Raw genomic sequence first — 18,682 nt, 5'->3', positions numbered from 1 at the left:
TTTAAAATTTCACATCAAATAATTAAGTTACATGGTTATTAAGCATGTTCTTTTTTATCTTGAACAATAAAGTGTCCTAAAATTGGGAATGACACTATTAATTTTGTTATTTTAAAGTGATTTTACGTGTTTAACGATGTTGAAATATATTTCATAATATATATTGTCAGTTACATTGTTCACTAACTAGAGGTTCATTCGAAGCTAAATACTTTGCAACGAAAATAATTACAATTATTGAGCATTCTATAATGGTAAATTAGTTATATTCTAATCGAAAGTACGTCGACTCTATTGGCACGTTTATAATATTGTGTGAAACAATTTTTCTAACATAAATGAGATTACGTATTTTGAATTTTTTATTCCATTGTTAAAGACTTTGTCTATTAATATGGTTATCTAACACGTCATATTAATTACTAATAGTGTAACAGTAGAGACACCGAAAACCACTATGAAGCTGAATATTGGCCCAAAACGAACCAATTACTAAAGAACAAATTTATTTCACTTGAAGATGCGATTCTCAAATTCTTACATATAAAACTTGGTTTAATTAAACATTTTGTCACAGCCTTGGATAGAAATGGTAAAGGATTTTTGTATTTGAAGACCATTTTCTCTAAATCAACTGATGCTAGATTAAAAGAAAGCATTTTTGTTGGTCTACAAATAAAGAAACTTATAAAAACAATGGACTCGATGAGAATCTTACCGCGAAAGAGGAAGCAGCTTGGTTATCTGTAAAGAAGGTAATTCATGGATTTTTAAGCATTGTTATAACTGAAAATGCCGAGTTTTTAGTGAATGACTTGTTATAAAAATCATGCGGTGCAGAATGTCTTAAAAAATATATTTCTTACATTTCCATTTCGATTTTTCCCCCTAATCTTGGAATGGTAAGTAAAAAACAATATGAACCCTTTCACAGGGATATAAAACAGATAGAAGACCGTCATGAAGGTAAATGAGATCCTAAAATATTAGCAGATTACTACTGGTTTTAATAAAATAGGATTCTACTCTTCACAAGAGGAAAAGTTAATATTTCGTCATTTAATTTTATAATATATGGCTCATTTTCTCTACTGACCACTTAAACCAGAGCTATTTTGATTCATTATCTATTTGTAAATATACATTACTGCTCTTTTATATAATTAATAATATAAATAAATAAATATGATTTAAACATTTTATACTGTCTTTATTTATTTAGAGTACTTTCATTTATCATAACTCTACATAATTGTTACATATTACAAAAAATCCGTTTAAGGTTTTGTCTTCAGCAGGTACAATTTCATAAAAATGTAGTTTTATTTAATGTTATAGAATAGTAAAATTGTCACAAAGCGACTAACCAACTTCAAGTAAATAGATGGAGCCTAATGTTGCCATAACAACTTGCTCTTTAATGAAATTGAACCATATCTAGTACTCGTCTGAATACCATTACACTACAATGATAAATACACAGAATTTGTCTTATTTATTGCATTTGAAGTACTATGAGATTACAAATATCAGACTGTAGTAGTCTCCAAGTTTCAGAGCCATACAGAATAGTTTTTAAAGTAACATATATGTCGATCGTTAACTATAATATCTGGCTAGGGCTCCTCAACGTTTACACCCTGTATCTTGTAGTTTTGTCGATATTAATATATGAAAAATTGCATGAGTTAAGATAAAAATGTCTCCAGTAACTACCATATTTGTCAGATTAAGTATCTACTGATCATCTTTCTGTTTCTAATTGTGAATAAAAAATACTAACGTTTCATTGGTGATGTGAAGGTTCCCAAAAAGCTGCGCCAATCGTACACTTGATGAAAACAAAAAATAAACAAAAATAGTGATCATAATAGTGGCTTTGAATGCTTTTTCTGCTACCGAATGAGATGTTTAAAATACGTTTCTGTAAAGTAGTGTCTCTTTTTTAATCTTTATTTTACTTTATTTTTTATTCTTATTTTATTCATATATTTTATGTATTATTTTTATTCTTATTTCATAATATAAAGCTTTTGTTTTAGTTTTCACTGGGAATACGTATATGTGATTGTTAATTAAAACTGTTTTATCAAAATTTTCAGCAAATTTTAATAACATAATGAAACACCCCAAAAAGTAATATAAAGTTATATTATAAAATGAAATTATTTGAACAAGAAACTAATCTGTAATGTAATAAAAATAATAATCTTGTTTAATTTTACACCAAAAATTAAACAATACCACCCTAGAACACATCTTGTCCCATGTAGACAGCAATATCATAAAACTTAGCAGTTATCAAAACTTTGAAAAGAACAGAAATACACAGATATTTTGCAAAATATTGGATTAAATATATTTTTCCAAAGTGATTCTTTTATAATTTATTATATATTCTATACTAAATTAATTAAAATTTAATTCCTTATATTTTTTATTACTTTGTTAGAGAGGGAGACAAGAAACTATAGAGAAAAATATTTTTAAAAGACTTTTTCATGAACAAAGAACGTACATTATTCTACAATCATTCCATACCAATAACTTAGCTTAAAGTTATTATTTAAACTTTAAAAACTGCTTCAAAGAGACGAGTTGATTGAAAAGCCTTTAAAAACTTAAAGCCTTAAAGCTTTAAAAGCCATTTCACAAATATAATTCAACGACTGACTGTTTCAAAGTTTTTCAACCGTATTTCAAAAATTAACCTAGAAAATTAGTTGCCTTATATATTACTCGTATAACTGTCATATTTCAATATACGATATTTAATTACTACTTATTAATATTAATAGTTCTGACATTTTTAAAGCATAAGTTTTTGTGGAACATTACGCCCCGCTCTTCGTATTTAGTTTATTAACTCATTTTTATTGTTGGCGATAAATGCAACATTGTTTACGTTTATCTGTTTTATAAATATTTATGCTTAAACGCATGGAAGCAAAAATGTCTGAATCGTAAAATATAAAACATTTATTGCGAACAATGCATTTCATCGAATTATGTATTTAAAATTTATAATTTACAGGTACAAAACACATTAATCAGTAAATTTTAAATATTCCTATATATTTTTTATAATTTATGGAATAGCCTTAAGCTTGAAGGTTATATTTCACTATCCAGGTGAATAATATTGGTTAAAACACAGTTATACAATAGAAAATTATTTTCATATACTACGCATTTAACAGGCACATTTAACAGGTGATTTGAAAAGTCCCCGGCCTGACACAAAGATGGCGCTGTTAGAAGTAAATCCATATGTTTTTTAGTTAACCATAACTCTCAAAAGATGCTTGTATAAATTTGACAGCTGTCGGATCATTAGTTTGTGAATTATAGCATTTTGAGTGAAGCAAATTTTGTTATTGTGAAAAAAGTGGATAAAAAGGAATTTCGAGTGTTGATAAAATATTGCTTTTTGAAAGGAAAAAAACACAGTTGAAGCAAAAACTTGGCTTGATGCCGAGTTTCCGGACACTGCCCCAGGAAAATCAACCATCAAAGATTGATATGCTAAGTTTAGCCGTGGTGAAATGAGCACGAAAAACGGTGAACGCAGTGGACTCACAAAAGAGGTTGTAACCGACGAAAACATTTAAAAAATCCACAAAATGATTTTGAATGACTGTAAATTGAAATTGAATGGAATAGCAGACGCTCTAAAGATATCAACTGAACGTGTACGTCATATCATTCACGAATATTTGGGTATGAGAAAGCTCTGAGCAAAGTGGGTGCCGCGTGAGCTCATTTTTGACCAAAAACAACGACGAGTTGATGACTCGGAGGAGTGCTTGAAGATGATCAGTCGTAATAAACACGATTTTTTGCGTCGATATGTGACATGAAATGACAATGGATGAAACCTGGAATGGACTGCACATGATGAACTCGCTCCAAAGCGTGGGAAAACGCAACAGTCGGCTGGCAAGCTTATGGCATCCCTATTTTGGAATGCGCCTGGAATAATTTTCATTGACTACCTTGGAAAAGGAAGGAACATTAACAGCGATTATTACATAGCGTTATTGGACCGTTTGAAGGACGAAATCAGCACACTTGAAGAAAAAGAAAGTGCTGCTTCACCAAGACAATGAAGTCAGTGAAAACGATGTCAAAAATCCTTGAATTGGGCTTCGAATTGCTTCCTCATCCACTGTATTCTCCAGGTCTGCCTCCAGAGACTATTTTCTGTTCTCAGATCTTAAAAGAATGCTCGCTGCGAAGAAATTTTCGTCGAATGAATAGGTGATGACCGAAACTAAGGCCTATTTTGAAGCAAAGGACAAATCGTACTACAGAAATGGCATCGAAAAGTTGAAGGGTCGCTATAGTCAGTATATCACCCTTGAAGGGAATTATATTGAATTTAAAAAAATGCCAAAAATGTGTTTTACTATTCTAGGCCGGGGACTTTTCAATTTAATTGTTACAGTTCTGGAATTTAATTTTTAACTGTTTTTCTTAAAATTTAGGTATTTTACTGTTCAAGTGATTTAATAGTTTAAAAGTTGCTCTGTCGTAATTATTAAGTTTTGGTTATGTGTTTTACGAACGATAAAATATTAAAACTATATGGAATCTTTAATTCTACTGCTAAAAATTACATATTGCTTCTTGTACCTAATATATACTGAACTACATAATATATGATATTCAGAGCAACAGCAAAGTCTTCAAATTTTATGGATTTCGCATAGCTATCGCTAAGCATGGCATTCTTTCACAGTCTTCTGTATCCTTTTTTTATTTAAAAGAAATCTGTAATTTTTTTTTAAACACAAAAAGTACGTATGGGTTATTCAGATGTTTTAAACCCTATATAAAGTACCTTTTCCTAATATATACTTTCCTTCGATACGTTTATTTTTTAATCGATACATATTTGATATAATTTCGCTTTATTGCGAAACTGGATGTACTATAAATGTTAACCGAACGTTTCCCATGTTGGATATTTAGAACAAAAAAGAAAATTCCCGTATGTATATTCAGGATACCATCGAAAAACAGGAAAGGTTCTTTCTAAAGTAACCCTATGTAAATTTATTCTCAATCCATGGAGGATTTTGTTACTTTTTTTCTTAGAAGGGGATTTTTTGTGATTGTGATTGTACATAAAATGAGCTGGTATTTGTGTTGTAATACAACCATTAAGTAAATGAATCCAAATATTAAATTGCTTCGGTTCGAGATTCTCATTGTGAATGAAAGTATATTTTATATAGATCATAAAATTAGCTAACTGGGTGTATTTGCATAACTGGGAAAATTGAATATTTAACGATAAAAACATTTGTTCGAAACGGTACACCAGGACTTCCATTCGAATTGCAATCCTACAGAAATAGAAGAGATTAGTTTTAGTCTGTAAATGAATAATATTGGTTAAAACACAGTTATACACACATATATATTTGTATTGTAATACAACCATTAAGTACATGAATCCAAATATTAAAATGCTTCGGTTCGAGATTCTCATTGTGAATGAAAGTATATTTTATATAGATCATAAAATTAGCTAACTGGGTGTATTTGCATAACTGGGAAAATTGAATATTTAACGATAAAAACATTTGTTCGAAACGGTACACCAGGACTTTCCATTCGAATTGCAATTCTACAGAAATAGAAGAGACTAGTTTTAGTCTGTAAATGACTATTTTCAATTTCACTTTCAATTTAACTGAGTTTAGAACTACAAACTAGAGGCACATCGATTATCTATTTGGAAACCTTCTGGGATATTAATTACCATGTATAGGTATTTAACAATTTGTGAAACATCATATTACATTAAAATTAGTTCAATAAAATATTAAGATAACTCTTTAAATTATTATTTTTCACGGGATTGTATTCTGATCCATCCATGATATGATGAATACAGTAATGTTACATAATCAACACCGTATATAGACGTTGTTGGGGCGTCTGTTTTATGTTAAATGTTTATGGACTTTATTCACTTATTCTTATTTATACAGATTATTTACGTTATCTTAAACGTTTACATGTTTGTTTTGTTAAACGTTTACAATGCTTACTGTGTTTCCGCTTATATTCTAACTTAACCTAACTTTTCACAAATGTCAAACATTACAACTACATCATAGGACATCGAGAACATTCGAACTATCTTGTGTCTTTACATATAAAGACGCAACAGACGTAAACTTAATTTTATTAGGAACAGTGCATTTTACAGCTATCACTGTTTGTTCTCGAACTAATTAATGATTTCATCCAAGTCTACACACACCTTAATAACTGTTGTTCGAGAATTGGGACCTCCTACGAGGTAATTAAATTAGAGGACTTTTCCGCGTATAATCGGAAAGTTGCACCACAAGAAATCGATGCGCAATCAGTTGATTAAGCTAATGTGGGTTGTAGTAGATTAAAATTCAATTCGATTTCGTTCGATTTCTGTATAGTTATGTTTGTTTGTATCGTATATACAAATATTATTTTAATTAGTTTTATATACTAGGTTGAATAAGTCTCACCTACCGATTTTTTGCGGACGATATACTTTTTTATTGCTCAATCGAGTCTCCAAACATTGGAGAAAGGCTCCTTCAGGGAACATTAAACCATCTTTCTTCCTATTCCTCCACCATCGGATTCCTTATATCTCCTTCAAAGTCCGCTGTAGTCCACTCCAGTCGGAGGCGTAACTGTACCCGCGTTCATTCTCTCTTAATGATACTCTAGTCGAAACTGTTATAAATAATACATAATAAAACTCATATAATTGCTGGTCTTCTTTCCAGAGCTAGAATTGGCTAGTTGCATCCCCTCTTTGTCCACTACCCTAATTTTCCCTTTTGGGCCTTCATTACCAATAAAATATATTCATACTCTTCATAAACATATCTTTATATCAATTTTATCAAAGAAAACCTTGTCCTGTCTTTATTATTTTGTCCTTACCTTATTCGGTCCAAGTTCTGTGAACTTCTCCATTCTTACCCTGACCGCAAGGACATAAGTAGTGATTGGTCTAAATTTCGCAGCGGGTTTGGCAGTACATTTATAGTGGACAACCGGGCATTCCATTTCAAGCTCCCTGAACAGAGTTCAGTATTGATCACTGACCTCTTCGCGATATTCAAAGACTTATCCTACATCACAACACAATCCTTCAAAGAATGGTTGATCCTGACCGACTCCCTAAATGCTCTCGAATGTTTCCTGGAAAAGAAGTTCAACCATGCCCATGTCACCGATTCACTCTCTATCATCCGTACTCTCTATCTGAATGGGATCAGAACAAGTTTACTGTGGATCTCTTTTGACATTGGTATACCGAGAAATGAGCGCGCGGACAGTGCGGCTAAATTCCATTCCCCTCCCCATCACGGATGTTTTTATCCATACTGACTGATGGGAGAACCATTCGTTTTTTGTTTGACAACGTACAACGTCGTTGGGACTAGGAGGCCAACAACAATAATTTCTACGAAAAATCCATTTTCTCCATAGAATATAGCCTATGTTAAGTTTAGTGTTACTGCCCAAATAACGATTACCACTTTAGTATGAGTCCTCATGTGTGCTGTCTGGATAGGACCTCCACTTCGTTATGGTTGTGTTTGTAGTCCTGTATTTGTGCTAATTTTTAAGTTGTGTATACCCTATTTATATTTTATACTTAAAACCTAATAAAATGATATTCTAACTTTTACTTTTTTCTGTTAACTATTGTTGCTTTTATACCTTTTATTAGCGTTTCCTAGGGGTGGCACTGTTCCAATTTTAAACATCCCTGTCTTGTCTAGAAACGGAAATGGAAATAATAGATTCTCCTTAATTTTATTGTATAGTTCGTATAGCAGGATAGCTTACATCTTTACGATTACGACGATTTACATCTATTATATAGCGGCATATTCCCATGTTCTCTATAGACACTTGGTAGGCTAATGATTTTCTTTCAAACAATAATGTTAAATTATGTTTATATATAAAAAAATACTTACATTTTTACAAACAGAATTTGACAGTATATTTAAGGTCATCAATGACGTATATTATTTGTTTTATTGGAAGGACTTTAGACATAAACCACACGTTCAAGTTATTCTTTGTGTAATTTAAGATGCCAAACTGCTTGAAGTTAACGTTTTTTATATCCCGCTATCAAACTTTCCACATACACGTATAGTCTTAAGCCATATTTAGCATGAATTCAGGACTTTACAAAGACTTTGGCGCTCCGTCTCGGTACAATAACTGTAAATGACTTAAACTAGTCCAGCGATCTTCCACAATTAAACGGGATTATACTAAAACAAGGCGATTAGACTGAACCGTTCCTCCGTAACGGGTGAGTTTTTATCGGGGAATAAAACTTTTTCCATTTGTGAGAGGGGTTTCCACTGTAATATGTCAGTCTATTATTCTTCCTTTGAGCGGAATTACAGAGTTGGAACGATGTAAAAGAAACTATAGGGTGGACCATCTGGTCTATTCTTGAAGTGATTCAGCAAAACTGATATATTGGAATGTATTGATATAACAGTATTTGGAATTGATAGCCAAGTTAGGCTTGCGCTGTTGGTGTCAGCTGTTGGTGTCATCTAATAGTTGTTGTAAGTGATACATTAGTATAGTATCTTGGGTGCATTTACAATACTTCTCGGAACTTTATTCTGAAATACTTGTATTATGTTGATATTATATCTCGCATAACTCAATGCCATAGTTTTGTATAGGTTTTAGTATTTGATTGTACAGTAGAAAGTTATTTTTATTTTATTTAGATTTTCGTCCAAATAACTAACACATTTTTTCTGTATTCATTTCAGTTGTTTTCCTTCAGATATCCTCCAACGAGGTTTTGCGTCAACGTTTGTCACAAGATACTTAGAATTACTACTGTATAGTATAATATATACTTGTTTATTTGTAGAGATGGTTTGATTGTAGGTGAATTCAAGAGGCACTGATTTAGTTTTGGCTTTTATTCTCTATATATGGGTACACTTATTTATATTATTACTTGCTGTTTTCTGAATACTCCTTCGTTATTGTTTACAAAAGCAATTATCGCAATATTATCAGTAAATTTTGGTATTTTGTGATACATCACATATATAGGGTGGGTAAAGAACTGACCCCAAAACAATGCCCTGTGGTATATCTTTTTTTGTTTCTTTCATTGATGAGTATGTTTTATTGTTGTTTAACTCTAAACATTCTGTCTGATATGTGGGAGTTTAAAGGTTCAACATATATGAGTCCCTCATGCCCGACTTTACAAAAAGCTTGTGCTACGTCCAAGAATATAGCTGAGTATACTTTTGCTTCTCCTTCGGCTTTTTCAGTAACATCTGTGATTCTATGTACAGAATGTTTGTTAATAAAATGACACTGATGTGCAGATATAAGACTTTTTCTAGGTAATATTTCAAACTTTTAACAGGATTTTTTAAAGAAAAAATTGTAAAATGGACTAATTAACATACTTGGTAGTATTTGGCAGTATTACATGCTGATTACATGCACTTACTAATACATGCTGATTACGTAGTCATTCGCTAAATTGAATTATCTCTTATAGTTTTCGAGATATAGGCTATGGAAATTTTATATCTTAGGCTTCTTTTGGTCTCATGAATTATAGATTTCGTTCCAATTCACACACCAAGTAATATACGGTATTCTGATTATATATTTATTCCCTAAGTTGAATTATCTCTTATAGTTTCCGAGATATAGACTATCAAAATTTTACATTTTTGGCTCTGTTTTTCTATATACACATAAATTGTAAAATGGTCTTATGAATTTCATTCCAATTCACACACCAAGTAATATACGGCATGCCGATTACCTAGTCATTCGCTAAATTGAATTATCTCTTATAGTTTCCGAGATATAGGCTATCGAAATTTTATATCATAGGCTTCGTTTTTCCATATAATCCAAAATTATAAAATGGTCTTATGAATTTCGTTCCAATTCACACACCAAGTAATGTTGGGCATGCTAATTAAGTAGTCATTCGCCAAGTTCAATTATCTCTTATAGTTTTCGAGATATAGGCTATCGAGATTGTACATTTTACGCTGTGTTTTTTTCCTTTGGTTGTTATTAGTAGCACTGTAGTTAGTATTAGTGCAATGAAATTGGTCGATAAGACTACTTCATTTGGTGGTTTTCCAGATTTCGGAATTATAATAACTTCAGCCATTTTCCAAACATCCGAAACATATTTTAATATAAACAGTGTTTTTTCAGCACTTATTAATGTTATTAAGTAATAGCTTCATTTTAACAAGTTCATTTGGAATTTCAAATGTTTAGTAAAAAATACATTCGACGAAAATAAAACAAATATATTTGAGACATCAAAAAAAGTGCGAATTGAAATACTAAATTAAATAAAACGCTGCAAATGATATGTTAATACAAGATATGGACATAAAACCTTTTATTGCCCTAATATTTTATTCGGTTTCCTGGCGTACGCATTACAGGCCAAGAAGAACTGATAAAAACTTATCCAGGGAAATGTCCTGATGGGCTTAAGCAAACTTTATATATTCCCTTGACTTTTATTGCCCTAACACAGTTTTTCTTGTTGAAGTTTTTGTTTTTTCTGCGCCTACCCGGTATATTTTAGACGTCAATGTGGTTTTTATTGAAGAAAAAATATTTAGAAATAAGTCAATGTATGTCATTAAAATAAATATATATTATTTTATACATATAATTTGACAAATAACTTTATTTATTTAATTTTATTCATACTAGTGATCACTCTGTTTTCGAAATTTGATAGATATTTACTAAGTTAATTATGTTTATTTCATAACAGTGTTAAAGGAATAATTTGAAAATAATATGTTACTAAAACTTTTTCACAGGATTTTCAATATAAATCCAGAAATTTTTGTATGTAACATTAATTATGTATTATATTCATACAAGAAGGTTGTGGCCTAGGCATCAGGATATAATTTGATAAGTTGCTAGATTGTTTTTAATGAAATTAGAAAGTCCTTGACTATTAGTATATAGTTAAGATAAGTAATATAACATGAGGTATTTGTGTGAAAAACATAAAATAATTTTCAAAAATCAGTTTGTATTAAATATTTTAAAATAAATTTAAAAAATTGATTTGAATACTGCAAGAGTTTGTAAACTATGGAACATTATGTCAGAGGTTCCTATTAGTTTACAAGATTAATCTACAGTAGTTTAATATTACAGACAGAGTTTTAGTAAATTTTGTGTTCTGACGACATTGAAATTCAAACTAAAACTTGCTAAAAAATGTAAATATTTTTTATTTACTGTAGTCATAATAAAATTGGAATTCGCGTAAAACGAGTATTAAGCGTAAAAATATTTCTGAAAAATGCTGGAAGGCATTTGTTCATTTTATCGTTCGCTATATAGTTCCTGACTCATTTACAATTTTATTTTATTTTCTTTGCTGTTGTAAAACGTGCTCTTAGAACCTTGTTTTTATTCTGCTTATTCTGCGGTATGAAGTTTTTTTCCAAAAAATTTCAAACTAACTGTAAAATGTTAAGGGTAGTGCAAGTTCTACTCTCTATCCCAACAGCATACTTGCTCGTTATATATATTTTGTCGTTGGCGTTTTATATACCTGCGATGCAATCTGCTATGTTAAACATTTATATCTAGTTGTATTATGATGATTTAGTATAAAATCCTTTAAACCACATGTTCCTTCTTCAAGAAGAATATCACGATAGGTGATAGGTGTAGATCTCCGCTGAGAACGACGCATAACACGTCCTAGTTGAATGCCAAGGACACACCCACCAAAGGCGACCCTCTGGCCTGAAGGGATCCATCAAACAACTCCAAAATATATTATAGACTCTAAATACTACTGCTGTTAACTTATGACTTTTAAACTGTTCACTCCATATTATTCTCATACTTATGTTAAATCTTTATAAGCTCTTTTAGTTTTGTTCTTTATATTGTTTGTTCTGCAATATTAAAATGTATATAGTGCATAGGTCCTAAATAGCCCTCGAGGAGTTTTACAGCAAATAATGCAGACAACATTGCAGTCTATTGTTTTCTATAACAATAGAACTATTATGAAGTGTCTGTTAAAGTATATTTTATTTTTTTATAAACAGTTATAGAATTTTTTTATCGAATGAAGAATTTTTAGAAACACTATTTTAATTTTTTGTTACACCATACAAGTTAGTATAGTTTGCTTTGCTTCAATCTTCTGATTTCCTTCGTGTTTCCCAATAGATATATTGCTTCCAAGTTACTGTGATTTAGTAACATTATTTCATGTTGTAAGGCGAAATCTTAGATAAGTTCGTAAGCCCCTTTGATTTCAAGACCATCGTGTATCTCTTCATTGGTTACGTAGCAATGAGCGTTGGTATTTAATCGTGGTACTTTGTGTTCGCGGCGTGGAATTGGCAGTTAATTCAAAGCTTTAGCGCAGCTCATATTTACATACCGATGATTAACAGATCACTTTGATTTTAAGTCAAGTTGAAAGTATCTTTGGACTAACCAGTACAGTTGTTTTATATTGTGCCTGATCTGCTCTGTTTTTATACAATATGATGTTTCCAACTGAATCTATCATCAAGATGGATATCGATGTATTTACCATAGCTGGTTCTGCCCGAGGAATCCGGCTTCCGTTAATTTTTTTTGTGACATATTTATTAGATGCGCTTAGTACAATCTTAATTTTAAATTAATTTATTATTACATTTCATTTGTAGTTGGATTAATTCACAAGCAAGAGGAGTGCGAGAAAATACATTAATATGTATTCCACAATTATAAAATTGTAATAACTTATAGATATAGTTTACACTAAAGGTATACACTTTATATAAGATCGTATGGTTTGGTTCGCTTCAATCTCTTAACATCCTACGCGCTGTCCAGCAGTTGTATTGCTTCCACGTTAGTATGATTTAGTAATCTTTTTTCATGTTTCAAAGCGAAATCTTGGATTCAGTTCAGCAGTTCTTCGTTGGTTACGTAGCGACGGGCGTTGTAAATCAATCGAAGAACCTTGTTTTGACAGCGTCGGATGTCTAGTTAATTTGAAATTATAGTGCAAACCCTTATCTTCCGACTAACCAGTATAGTTGTTTTATTTTGGTTCTAATGTGTTTTGCTTTTTGTCTATATATATATATATATATATATATATATATATATATATATATATATATATTATATTATATATTAAAAAAACTTCCATAACAGACTACCAAATTCATTGATTAGGTATCGAAGGAATTGCTTGAATAAATCATTGGCAATGGCTTATAAACAGAAAAAAACCTTTCCACCATATAACTGGCTTTTTACTCATCAAGTTCCTGTTAGTAATGTAATATATTTCCATAGAATATCAAAAAATATAAATGTATGATTCAAATGGGATTCACAAGTTTCGAATTGTGGGTGACCAGCTACTAGAAGTTCTGAAAGAAAAGGTTAAAGACTGCAGAAGGTGCAACAACGCATATCATATGCCTATATCTAATGGAACTAACAAGCAACTAGGAGTACCTAGGTCACAACGTACATAAAAACATAGCGCTTAGAAGAATTCAAACGCAAATAAAAAAGAGATGGATTATTAACTCTTGGAAAGGTCTAAGAAAAGCTCGGCTTCCCAGGTTCTTTAAAATATATTCAGAGATAAAAACAACGTTTTTTCTAGTTATCTATAAATTCAAGTTATTTTATCTATAAGTTTCTTTATCAGAAATGTTCTTCAAAATCTGCCTGTGGGATATCCGTTGTTATTAGCGTCGTATAATAAATTGAATAGAATTATTAATAATATTTCAAAATATTACTGGATTACTAATTAAATACTCATTGAAATTGTTGCTGATGGATAAATTATGTATAATTAAAAATGGTGATTCTATAACTGTATCCTAACCAGAATGTCTTAAGGAACATCAGTATGAGACTGATTGTTATTCTATAAAAACCGCAGAAAGATTGTAATTATTACTTAAAGAGTCTATTGAAAAACTATGGGATAAAATAAAGTTCCTCAAATTTCCAACTAAGTTAATTAATTGAACTAATACCTCTAAGACCCAAGAAAAAAATAAAAATATTGTTTTTTTTTCTATCAAATGTTAACATATTAAACTATTTTGGAATTTTCATTTTTTGTACATATATATTTAATAAGCGTGAAAGCAATTTTCAACTGTATTTTTGCTTTATTACAATCGTTTCGTGTTTCCAATTCTGGTCACGTTCGCGATATATCGCTTGCCATTGGAGATTTTTTGTCTACGCGATGGCGTACAGCTTTTCGATTTCGTCAACTAAGTTATAAACTTTTTTCTTCGCCACCTTTTTACATTAAAAAGTTTTAAGATAAGCTCTTAAATTGTATATTTTACCGAGCAACAGAACAGGGAAAACTTATTATATTTAAAAACAAGCTTCTAGAGCTCGACTCTATGTAAATGTGTTATAATATTTAATAGATTCGTAAGAGAATGAAAAAATATATTCCCTTATGAATAAATAATTTTGAATATAGTGTTCTATCCATAGATTTAGAGCAAATTAGATCCTCATATCACATGAACGAAGAGGTTGTGTTAGGCTTTCGTTGATTGCCTTCCTTTAGCACATTTAAAAATTAATTATAAAGAACTTACAACAGATTACCGTGTATTACGGTGTATTAAATCGCATCGAGTATATTTGTAACGAACTTCATGTTGAAGCCTCATTTTATAGGAATCATGCTGCATCGATTTGAACACTCAAAGCAAAGCGTATTCTGGATATCAAAAAAAGATGAATACGAAAGTTTGAAGGCTTTACTCGATGATGATTCATGTAAAACACAAGAAGAATTTGCAGAATAGTTAGAAGTAATACAAGAAACAATTTCCAATAGCTTGAAGGACATGAGTTCATGAATAGAAATTAAAAGGTATAGAAAGGCGTTTAAACATGCGTGAAATGCTACTTTACGGCAAAGTGTAAAAGGTTTTTTGTACCGTCTTGTTACTATTAATGAAAAATGGATCTACTACGATAATACAAAGTTTAAAAAATTATTGGGGCCACCGAGTCATGCAGCAAAATCAACGGCAAAGCCATGGTCAAGTCAAATCATCCATGGCTCTCAAGTTAATGATCTACATTTGGTGGTCAGCTTGGTTTAATATACCATGAGCTACTGGAACGTAATTGAACCATCAATGTCCATTCCTGTCAACTACAATTAATATGTTTCAGTCGAGAATTGTACGAAAAATGGCCAGAATACGGTCAAAGTTACAATAATGTTATTCGTCAGCATGTTAACGCTCGACATGTTTCAGAACCGGTGAAAACATACTTTGAAACATACGGATTTTTAAGATAATCTCTTAAATTTTATATTTTACCGAGCATCAAATACTTTTTATATTTAAAGAAGCTTCTAGAGCTCGACACAATGTGAATATTTTACAATATTTGATAGATTTTTTAACATACTTTTGAAATATGTCCATTAATGAATGGACAATTTTAAATATGACCTCTCAGTGTATTATGAAATCCCTTTTGAAAATTCAGAGCAAGTTAAATCATAGCGCTTACTATAACCATATTATCAGGAAGTTTACCCTCATATAAAATGATTTAACATTAGTGGCATCAAAATATATCCCATGTGTCGCAGTATTTCTACTAATCTGAAACGACAAAAGAAAATACCAATATGTCATTATTTAATAAAATGTCATTATTTAACTATATTTTAATAAATATTATCCCAAAAAGTCTCAGTATATTAATAATAGTTTCAGTGACTTAATGATCAATCTGCGATTCCAGATATATAAAAGGCTTTTAGCCTGCTGTTACTGTTTTCTGTTTGTTCTTAGAGAAATGCCTAGCGTTTCGTTATATTATGGTGACATTTGATGAATCTAGTGTATGTTTTCTTTTTCTTTTGTCTTATCGGCAATTCTCATTGTTGTTCTTTTGTAACTAGCTGCAAAAAGCTGCAGAAGCTTTTCTTGACTAAGAAAGGCGTGTGGAAACAATGAAATATTATAATTAAGATAAACAGTATTATAGATCTTTATTTTAATTACGTGTCCTTAGTTAATTGATGTACAATAGAAACGACAAATAATCTACCATATAAGAGCTGAGGTTGGCAACGCGTCGATCAGAGCCTAAAATATGTGTTTATACTCGTATGTTTTGTGTCATCGATGTGATGGCTATTTCTGTTCTCTTCAATTGGGTGTATTTCGTTTCGTTGGAATTTAATAACTTTGAACCCATAATACCACAAAATGTTAGGCCTAATAATTCTTCCTCAGTATAAGCTTTAACCATGCTAAATTTCATACCTTTAGGTGCCTTCACTTTGCATTTTCTTCAAAAAGGGAAGCAACATTTTTGACAAGCCGAAAGATTCTTTTCTAAAATCTCGACATTTTTCTTGGATGTTACAAAGAAAATATCGATATTTTTTTCTTCGCTGTATCTGTAGAAATGTTCGCCTAGTCGGTCGGAATGTGTAGCTGTCGATGCGATTGTTTGTCTGAACACTCACTACTGTTTTTCTGCAAGGAATACGCACGGGAATTGAGAATACTGGTTGAACAAAAACTTGCTAATTTCGATGTTAACTGATACATGTGGCCGGCGAGAGAATGGATAGGATATTAGATTAGTTAATGGAGGCACAGAAGCGCTATGGAAAGGTACTCTTACAAGGGATAGAGAAGAGAGAAAAAGAGAGAGATGTCGTCGCGGTGTCCTTTTAAGGCCGGGATCCACATGGTACCAATCGACCAGCGTGAACAATCTTTGAACTTGACGAAGATGAATACATGGTGGCAAGGGTCGTAGTGGTCTCTACATTTCGATATATCGAAATATCGATATTTTTTCTGGGACCGACATCCCTCCTCTAGCAGTTACTGCTTAATATTACTGACTTGTTTAGGTAAATTAATATCATCGTCGGAAACAAACACATATTTTTGTTTCTTTTTACCTCGATCTTGAAAAATTTAAAATCTGCCGTCAGTAACAGTGGATATCCCCCAACGGTAAACAATGAGATCTTATTAAATTTACGATGACACATCTAACTTTTGTTTTGCCGCTGATGTTAATAAAACCGTGATATTTACTAGAAACTCAGATAAAGGTCTAACGAACTGGCTGAAGTTTGTTCTGCTACAGATATGGATTTTCTAATGTCATTCGCAAAAGTTTCGGCGATGACTGCTCGCTGAAGTTTATTCAATTTTAATATAGTCGTTGGGACGTATTGTAAATGTCGGTCGGGTCAGAGTTTTGGATAGACGTAAACATTATTAGTTTTGCGGGATGGGTTCTCTAACCCTCTCGACACTATTATGCCTTTTACAAATATGAAGTGAAGCGGTTGTGGATGCTAATAAATTAGGTATATTATTTTAGTATCTGAAAATAATTAAAATTATTATCAACCAGAGTTTGCAGGTGCGAAAAAATGATGGTATATGATTTTTATAGTTTATTTTACAAATATGTTTCATATAAAAAAGGAAAGCATGAAATAAATCTTGTAAATAAAGTGGGTGGCCAAATTATTATAGACAATATTGAGATTATTTAATTTTATTGGTTTCTTATAGCTTTTTTATTCGTATCTGTAATTTATTGGGATAATAAAAGCTACAAGGATATATGCAAAATAGTTCTATAATTGATTTAATGATTAAACTAGCGACCCGCCCCGGCTTCGCACGGGTGCAATGCTGATACTAAATTAAATACACTACAGAAAAAATATGAACATTGTATATAAAAACATAGCGGCCCGCTCCGACTTTGCACGGGCATAAAATATATATGCCTATGTCACTCAATGAAAACATGATTAAAATCGATCCAGTATTTTTGGTTCATTCATTACTGCCCTTGGCCTGCACGCATTAAATTTGGAGTAAAACAATTCCTCTTCCCCTATACTTACTATGAAGATTTCCTGCTATCTTTGGAATATCTAAATTCATACAATTTTTATTACATTACACATTTTTAAACGCAAATTTTAAATTTGTAATATCTCCGAAAATATTTGTTTAATTTACATGCTGTAAGGAACCATGTTGATCTATATTAATTGCACACTGTATTTAAGGTACTTAATTCGATAAGGATTAATGCCGTAGTGCTTAAAATAGCTTCGTAAATAAGCCATTTTCTCACGTAAAAAGTAAACAATAAAAATGGTTAATGTGGGTTATCCCTGAAAGATAAACATATACCATCGCGGATTTTTTGTAGACCTTTTTATGGTGTACAATACTGTAGTACATTAATTTGATCTAACTCGTAGGGTTAGGCAGCGTTTTTGCTAATTGCTAAATTAACCTAAAAAAATAGGTTAATTTACGACATCACGTTAGAATCCTCTAAAATTAGCAATGTTGCCTTAGTATATTATGCATGTATTATACATATAAACCTTCCTCTTGAATCACTCTATCTATTGAAAAAAACTGCATCAAAATCCGTTGCGTAGTTTTAAAGATTTAAGCGCCCATAGGGATATAGGGACAGAAAAGGCGACTTTGTTTTATACTATGTAGTGATAATTATACAATGAATTTTATTATTTAATGATGCCCCATTT

At 31.2% G+C, this 18,682-nt stretch overlaps 1 protein-coding gene across 4 annotated transcripts in view; it reads left to right on the top strand.

The window, feature by feature from the left end:
* Syt7 (Synaptotagmin 7) overlaps positions 1-18,682 on the top strand; it is an 870,553-nt gene that overhangs the window by 89,593 nt on the left and 762,278 nt on the right. The window lies entirely within an intron of this gene.

The sequence above is a fragment of the Rhynchophorus ferrugineus genome, unplaced genomic scaffold (assembly GCF_030347505.1).
Source record: "Rhynchophorus ferrugineus isolate W39M unplaced genomic scaffold, kcgeb_rfMv2 rfM3, whole genome shotgun sequence".
Taxonomy (NCBI): Eukaryota; Metazoa; Arthropoda; class Insecta; order Coleoptera; family Curculionidae; genus Rhynchophorus; species Rhynchophorus ferrugineus.
This window is presented reverse-complemented; position numbering and strand designations above follow the sequence as displayed.